The 9,309-nt window shown below is 37.9% G+C and overlaps 1 long non-coding RNA gene across 1 annotated transcript; it reads right to left on the minus strand.

The window, feature by feature from the left end:
• Window positions 1-1,249: 1,249 nt before the first annotated feature.
• LOC143105856 (uncharacterized) lies at window positions 1,250-8,514 on the minus strand. The gene is made up of 5 exons (XR_012983559.1): window positions 8,154-8,514; window positions 6,900-6,980; window positions 6,556-6,588; window positions 4,194-4,470; window positions 1,250-2,984 (listed from the first exon to the last, which is right to left on the minus strand). It is a non-coding gene; the product is annotated as an uncharacterized LOC143105856 (long non-coding RNA).
• Window positions 8,515-9,309: the final 795 nt, after the last annotated feature.

The following is a 9,309-nucleotide window of genomic DNA, read 5'->3' on the forward strand; positions in this document are numbered from 1 at the left end:
CAAATGTAGTCTGTTTATGAGGTATGCAAGTTAGAAATGCTAACCCTAGGTTTAAAAGGCCATAATTTTCATAGGTCAGACAGGCCTTGATAGGATTACACCAGTTAATTCAAGATAGTACCAACATGTGGCACATATTTTGATACAGGTAATGATAACAAACTTGTTTGTCAAATTTGAGACCTCCAGCTGCTTGTATGTTGTCAGGAGGCGGAGCCAAAGATTGGAAAATGTAGATTTCTAGGGGGCGCTATAGAGTCTATGAATGTGTGAGGTGTGATTTTACATATCTCGTATATTTTATGTCATAGATAGATGTCACATGCCAAATTTAGTCTGTTTATGAGGTATGCAAGTTAGAAATGCTAACCCTAGGTTTAGATGGCCATAATTTGCATAGGTCAGACAGGCCTAGATAGGATTACACCAGTTAATTCAAGATAGTACCAACATATGGCACATATTTTGATATACGGGATGATAACAAACTAGTTTGTCAAATTTAGGACATCTAATGACTTGTGTGTTGCCAGGAGGCGGAGCCAAATATAGGAAATATTGGATTTCTAGGGGGTGCTATAGAGTCTGTGAATATGTGAGATGCGATTTAACTACACACTCAAATATAGCTGCTTGTGTGTTGTCAGGAGGCGGAGCCAAAGATTGAAAAAAAAAAGGATTTGTAGGGGGTGCTACAGAGTCTGAATATGTGAGGGTTGAGTCCATTTCACTATATTTTGTGTCATCCAAGGATGTTACATGTCAAATTTAATCAGTCATATTCTAGTTAGAAATGCGAAACCAATGTGTACATGTCCATAAATTGCAAAGGTCAGACAGGTCAGATAAACTTACACCAGTAATTTTCAACTAATAACATGTAGCACAAATTGATATAAAGGGCATAGAAATTGGCAACTGGTTTGCCGTATTTGAGACCAGTAGCTGAGTTTGTATTGCTGTAGCTTCCTGGATGTGTGAGGTCATTTCACTTTGAGGTTTCTGAATGTGTGAGGTAATTTCACTCCGATCCCATATTTACTAACCCTAGGTTAATAGGTCATAGGTTAGACAGGCCTTTGTAGGGTCACACCAATTACTTCACAACATTAGCACATATAATGCATGGGATGAAAACAGACTTATCTGAGGTTAATTTAAGCCTTGACCTTGCTGATGAAAACCAGAGTGCAGTCAATCAGTGGTCCAAACATATAGAACCAGTACAAGTGAAAGACAATTCAAGTAATTATTTACATGGAGAGTCCTTTACTATCAAAGATGCTTTAATGTACATTGATACATGAAGGGGATATTGAAGTACTCCCAAAGTCCCAAAGAAGGATGACAATACAATAGTATTATAGTCAATTAACATTATTCAATAAAGAATATGGTTACAATTTCAATCATGATTTAAGGAAATTGACTTTCAAAAACTATTGTAATCAGTTAGCGTTTTTAAAGTGATTATGGATTTTTATAGTCTAAGAGCAAAAATAGTAGTACTGCTTAAGCCTATATGATGCACCAAAGTAAATAGGAATGTTGGACATGTCTTAATTCATATTAATTGACATCTACAGACTATAGGCTTTAAGGAAATATATGGTTTAGATGGTCAATTCAGCTGTCCCTTAATAGTGTAGGCCAAAATGTATTAGCTGAACAAAATTCTTCTAAGTTACCCTAGCAACAACCTAGCAACCAACATAAGAACCATAGCAACAACCTAGCAACCATATTAATTACCCTACCAACAACCTCACAACTACCACCACAATGTCAACCGAGCAACCACCATTGCAACCAACATGATTAACCTTGCAACCAGCATAGCAACCACTTTATTTGGAATAGCAACCACCATATCTACTCTAGCAACATCCTAGCAACCACCTGTACAATGCCAACCTAGCAACCACTTTGATAGTCAACCAACATGACTAACCTCGCAACCATCTCAATTACCCTAGCAACCAGCCTAGCAATCACTTAATTTAGTATAGGCACCACCATATCTACTCTAGCAACACCCTAGCAACCTTCTCAGTTACTCTATCACCAACCTAGCAACCAACATGATTGCCCTATAAACCTGCATAGCAACCACCATATATCCCGTAGCAACACCATAGCAACCTTCTCAGTTACCCTAGCAATAGCTTAGCAACCACTACCATAGCAACCCCTATGTTTCACAAAATACCTTTAGAAAGCATCCAGGGTTTCCCGCAGAAAATTGGTTAGTCAAAGTGGTATGGTGGGGTGGGGTGTTCTTGTTTGTGCGATACAATAAAGACTCCACCATACAAACTATACCACACTATACACATTTTTACAAATACGAACAGTGAATTAATGTGTGCAACTTTAACAAACATTATACAAACTATACAACAATGAAGTGGAAAATAATGCAAAAGAAAGAAAAACAACATTTTCAAAATGTGCAAACATAATCACAGTCACTGCTTATGGCAGAGCTGACAGCATCGCTACAGCCATACTCCTTGGTTTAAAAAAACACAATTCAAGGGCCCTTTGATAATTGCACTTTTTAACAAGTGCGGACCATTTATGCTTTCATGCAGGCTATCAGACTGTTGCCCTGCAGCCTGTTCTGCAAGTCTATCTTGATCTATACATGGAGAGTGAATGAAGTTTAGATTATTTTAGACTTTTGTGTAAGATGTGTAAGATTTACACAAACAATGATAAATAAAGCGATGACACCACCCGCTGCAGACCATAGGATGTGAGAATGCGCTCCACAACACAGCTGTAAATGGAAGCAAGGACTGAGGTGTCAAGGCCAGCATGCTTCAGCCCCTTCAGGAAGTGGACAAACAAGGCCTTGTTTACATGCTCGCTGTCTTGTTGTTTGAAGAAAGACACTGCTTTAACAGCTCCTTTGTGTAGGTGTCCTGTTGGAGTCATATAATGAAATGGAATGCATACATCAGGATATCAGGAGCGAGGATCTGTGAAAACATAAGTAGAAGAGAGAAATTTAAGATATGTTTAGAACATTTTGAGCTCCAACACAAAGGCAAAGCAGTTTCAGCCATGCAAACCATATATTTTCTTAAAGCCTGTCACTTGTACATGTGAGTTAACAGACTAGTACATGGCCCACCTTCCTGCAAACTTTGGAGGACATAAATGTATACATGACACTATTTTGTATTGTCAAAGTCAGTAGAAAGGTGGGACATGTCTTAATGTATATTAATTGACATCTAGAGGCTATAGGCTTTCAGAAAATACAGTATATGGTTTAGGTGGTCAATTCAGCTGTCCCTTAATATTATAGCCCTAGATGTTTCAACTGTAAAATGCGTTTCTCGATCTACATTATGGGCCTATGTACGCCTTATGATGCACCAAAGTCAGTAGGAAGGTGGGGCATGTCTTAATGTATATTAATTGACATCTAGAGGCTATAGGCTTTCAGAAAATATATGGTTTAGGTGGTCATTTCAGCTGTCCCTTAATAGTATAGCCCAAGATGTATCAGCTGTACAATGCGTTTCTCGATCTACAATATGGGCCTATGTACGCCTTATGATGCACCAAAGTCAGTAGGAAGGTGGGACATGTCTTAATGTATATTAATTGACATCTAGAGGCTATAGGCTTTCAGAAAATATATGATTTAGGTGGTCAATTCAGCTGTCCCTTAATAGTATAGCCCAAGATGTATCCGCTGTACAATGCGTTTCTCGATCTACAATATGGGCCTATGTACGCCTTATGATGCACCAAAGTCAGTAGGAAGGTGGGACATGTCTTAATGTATATTAATTGACATCTAGAGGCTATTTGCTTTCAGAAAATATATGGTTTAGGTGGTCAATTCAGCTGTCCCTTAATAGTATAGCCTAAGATGGATCAGCTGTACAATGCGTTTCTCGATCTACAATATGGGCCTATGTACACCTTATGATGCACCAAAGTCAGTAGGAAGGTGGGGCATGTCTTAATGTATATTAATTGACATCTAGAGGCTATAGGCTTTCAGAAAATATATGATTTAGGTGGTCAATTCAGCTGTCCCTTAATAGTATAGCCCAAGATGTATCAGCTGTACAATGCGTTTCTCGATCTACAATATGGGCCTATATTTAGCACAGCGACAACCATATCTAGCAAAATCACAGTAAAAGTAATGTAAAAGTGATGTAAAATACCTGCCAATTGTCCTCTGTATCCACCGCTGCAGTAGACCATGATGTGAGGATGCACTCCATAACACAGCTGTTAATGGAAGCAAGGACTGAGGTGTCAAGGCCAGCATGCTTCAGCCTCTTCAGGAAGTAGACAAATGAGTAGCCAAACAAGGACAATCAAGGCCTTGCTTACATGCTGGCTGTCTTGTAGTTTGACACCACTCTCCTTTCTGTGAGTGTTCTGTTGGAGTCATATAATGAAGTGCAATCCATACATCAGGATATCAGGAGCAAGGATCTGTGAAAACATAAGTAGAGGGGAGAAAAAAAGACATAAAGATATGTCGAGAAAACATTGCAGGACCATCCCTAAACAACACATCAGGGCACCTTTCTTTCCTTTTTCATTTGATCACTACTGCAATTCATAGACATATGTTGTATACAGGTGAGACAAGGGTAATACCGATGTGGGTATTTATGCAATTATAGAATAGGCTACTAAAATATAACTCCACAACTTCAAGTGTCAAGACTGTAGTTTTGGAGGAGTATTTGTAGTTCTTATGCAGGAAAATCAGTATAGGCTACTTTGGACATTAAAAGCTGCATGCACTACGTAGTACACACATGCGTACAATGCATTATTTTGGAGATAGAAATGTTGTACTGCTTTGTTTTTCTGAAAAACGGTAGTAGCCTATAACAGAATTTTTTGTCACATGAATTACCCAGACCCAAAGAAACAAATAGCTTATTACGTGAAACTGACCTGCTTATAATTTAATGTCAAAGACCATCCCAACTAATTGAAAAGCAGGATTGTATCACCATCACACTCATTCTGATAATTTAACCATAACGTGTCGTGAACAATGATTTATTTGGCTAATTATCACGTATTTGTCCACGTCTTTTACCATTATAAGACATTGAATTGTACTAAGAAATTGCTCATTTCAATTACCCAGACCCAAAGAAACAAATAGCTTATTACATGAAACTGACCTCATTATAATTTAATGTCAAACACCATGTCAACTAATTGAAAAGCAGGATTGTATCACCATCGCATTCATTTCGATAAGACATTGACTAAGAAATTGCACTAATTTCGCGTGATTCTAGTTGTTTTACAGCATAAAGGAGTTTTAGTCAGGATAACTATCTCTATATTTTGTTCGAAACAACAAAAAACAACAACATTATTATTATTATTTACTAAATTTACGTAGTTTAACTTACCTTACCCCACACGGCCAGCTCTACGATGCGTTTCCACTTTCTTGTGGTGGCGTGTGTCACATGACAGCAACCAGCCTATCACACTGGGGCTCTTATACGGGGCTCTTCGGCGTTTTTCGAGCGTTTTCATACCTCATAAAATCTGCAGATGACACAGCAATAGTGGGGTTAATACAGAATAGCGAGGAGACCAACTACAGGGCCTGGGTGGATCAATTCGCGAAATGGTGTAGGTCCAGCTGTCTTCTTCTAAATATACAGAAAACAAAGCAAATAATAATAGACTACAGTACAGAACTGGGAGCCAGCCCCCCCAGTGTATGGTTAAAAATGGTGAGGATGTTGTGATTGTAGTCGAGTACAAGTACTTAGGCACAATAATAGATAATAAGTTGCAATGGGACAGTAATACCAACACCATCTATAAAAAGGGGCTGCAGAGGCTGCATTTTATGTGCAAACTAAGACAATTTAGAGTGGATAGAGATATGTTACTTTTCTATCATTCATTTGTGGAGATGCTATTTTTTTGTTGTGTTACCTGGTATTTCTCTTTGTCAGTGACCAAAAAGAAAACAAACTGAGCAAGATAGTTAACATGGCCAGCAAGGTTGAGGGGCAAAAACTAGACAGTATTGCTACGACCTGTGAAAGAAGGGTGTTGATGAAAGGTCATGCAATTAATAGAGATATGTCACATCCCATACACCAGGTTCAGGCTACCTTCTTTCCAAACAAATTGAGCCAGTTGGTAATTCATTCCAACTAGCATTATTTTGATGAACAAGACGTTACCTGCAGGACCATGCACTTTCTTTCCAGCTGGACTATCACAGTATGCACAACTGCACTTTATCATTCTATACATGTGTAGTGGGGTCTGTGCCTTCTGCCCTGATGTTGAGTATGTGTGGGGGTGTGGTAGGGTGGGGGCGGTTGCGGTGAGGGAAATTCTGGTCTATATTCCGTCTTGTATTCAGTCTTGTCTAACTGTCTACTGTATGGCGCAGAACAATTTTCTGAAAGGACAAATAATAAATCTATCTATCTATTATTTTAGAAGATTTTGGTTTGATTTTGGTTTGAACACCTTTCTACGAAAATCAAGCTTGGGATAAAATAATTATACACTACTCACCCTGGGGCTCATATAGGGTTTTTCCTCTAGACCCTGCAAGTGGCAATAAAGACAATTTAGACCACCATGGCGTAAAGTATATAAGCATACTTAAAATGGAACAAGTACAAAAAATCATATACAGACATAAACACAATCATACACAATCATAAATTTTTCGCCTGTTGGACAATTCAACCATCCACACTCATCCCTCTCCTCCCAAGGGACATATGTATCTCTTTGCATTCAACGTAGTTTTCAACAACAACAATAACAAACAGCAACAAAGCTTTTCTACATATGGGTGTAGAATTTTTGATAACATATGGCTCCTTTTATCCTAAAGAATGTCTAATACATACCGACTGGCTCATCAAAACAGGAAAGGCTATCCAGACCAAGTCCATGTAGATCCTTCACAGTTGAAAATGAAGAGGCCTTATCTGAAAAAGATCAATAGAAACCTTACTCTAAATACCCATCCAAGAACAATTACTATGTGTTCTCCTTTTCTTCAGTAGCAAATACACTGCCCATGAATCAGAAATATATTGGTGTCCCAATATAATGTTTACTCATAACAGCTGGCAATAGTGATTGCATGCAGATAAGTAACCGTGCAGCAAGATTGTGTCAGCTTAATGTTACAGTTTGTGGCATGGGACAGTTAGGAAACAGTAGGTGAGTGGCGTGGGTCAGCATAGGAGACGGTAGACGAATGGTGCTGGACAGTAGGCAAGAGGCAAAATATAGTAGGCGAGTGGCGCAGGACAGTAAAGGAGACAGTAGGAGAGTGGCATGGAACAATAGGAAACAGACACGTCACCAACAACAGTGCGAGTGGCCTACTGTAATTACTGCTATTATCATTATTATGTATTATTATCAATTTGTTTTGTTATAGGCTAGACACACATTCCATATTCACTGTATAGGCTATTTCTGTCACTGTACACGTCATCTGGAAAACTTGCCTATGTATTTAACTGTTGTACATAATTAATCTTGATCGTCTACATAACTGCTTCTTTGCACTTCTGGTTGGATGTCAACTGCATTTCATTGGCTCTGTACTTGTAGCCTACTCTTTTAAATTACAATAAAGTTGAATCTAATCTAAATCTAGCTTAATCTAATATATAATATTATGGGCCACACACATTGCAATTCTATATTGAATTAAACCCCTCTCTTAATCAGGTTAAAGAAATACAATATTATATTATAAGTGAATATCTAACATCCGGAGAACTGCTGTATCAAAATACAATTGTTTTATACCTGATATGTGGCCTAAAACAATGCCCGTTTCGCAACGAAATCTATTCACGTTCATCATGATTATCGATTATACATGCCTGGCTGATAGGCTACCTCCCAGCTGTTAGCTGTAGCCCACACTAACAATATTACGCTAATTTACACAGACAACAGCTGTTTTACAGATTAATGTAACATTACATCATGCACGTTAGCTAAATTATAAGTTGTGCAAGCCTACTCTGAATTCACAGTATTGCCCATGCATAGGCTACTATTTCATGTTAAATCAACTTTAAAATGTTTTGCTCAATTGCTAGCAAAATAATCATGCTAGCGGCAGTAGCAAGGCTCACCTCATTTCCCATTTGGATTCTTCTTTTTTCTCCGTCCCTGCTCGGTTATTGTTTCTGGATTCTGGGGTTCAGGCTTCTCAAACTGCTAGCCAGAAGGTGGCTCCTTCTAATCCACAACTCAAAACAGGCTTAAGAGTGTGAAACTGCACGTCAAAAGCATCAAATAACATTCTCCCCATTTTGTGAGGTCAGGCTTTTTTGACAGATGACGTGGTTCTGTTGGCTCGTTGAAAGCGAAATACAACGTGATAGTAACACGATAATTACGTTTTGCTCAACACGTTTTTTAACAAGGAAACGTGTTACACAACACGTCCCAATAGATTAATTAACGTGACAGTGACACGTTCAGACGTGAGACTGGGTTGAAAGCACATGTATAGTAGCAAATGTAGCCTAATTCTCATTGCTGATAAAATATGAATATGTAAAAATATTCTCTATATATATAATATAATATATATATATATATATATATATATATATATATATATATATTATCTGAGTATTTGTCCAACAGTAGGCCTAAATTTGCTACATGTGTTTGACGTTTAAGACTTTATTTTTTATTTTAGTATAGTTCTTTTCTAGACACTCAAATACGCTTTACAGTTTTATACAGGTACAAACAAACAGACAAGGTACAGGTTACATAACAGAGAAAAGGAAACACACAGGTGCATGGTCAAAGCAGAGGACAAAGCTAGAGAGGTGGGCAATGAAAAAAGAAAAGGGAAAGCTGGGAAAGTCTTTTAACAGGAAAAAGCAAGTAATTAACATAACATAAATGTTTGGATGCTTGGTTAGCTATTTTTCTTCAATGATTTTCACACAGTTTAAAAATGCAACATTAACGACACAGCATGCAGTGCTAACACAAATTGTTTTATAGGCTAGGCTACTACAAAATATATCCACCAGATAGCGTCAAATAGCCGATATTTGAAAACCGTAGCCATGCTTTTTGAAATGGAAAGTTAGGAAATGATTCTGTAATTGTATACAGAACTAGACTGAGATACCATTAAAGGCCTTTGCAGGTGTTTTGAGTTAATTAGCTGATTAGTGTGGCACCAGGTGTCTTCAATATTGAACCTTTTCACAATATAAACAGATACGATCTGAAACAATACCTTACAAATCAAACGGGGATCGA

This window comes from Alosa pseudoharengus, unplaced genomic scaffold (assembly GCF_046254945.1).
Source record: "Alosa pseudoharengus isolate Yale_2024_CS ecotype anadromous, Long Island Sound unplaced genomic scaffold, YU_APseudo_1.1 YU_APseudo_1.1_scf_6, whole genome shotgun sequence".
Classification (NCBI taxonomy): domain Eukaryota; kingdom Metazoa; phylum Chordata; class Actinopteri; order Clupeiformes; family Clupeidae; genus Alosa; species Alosa pseudoharengus.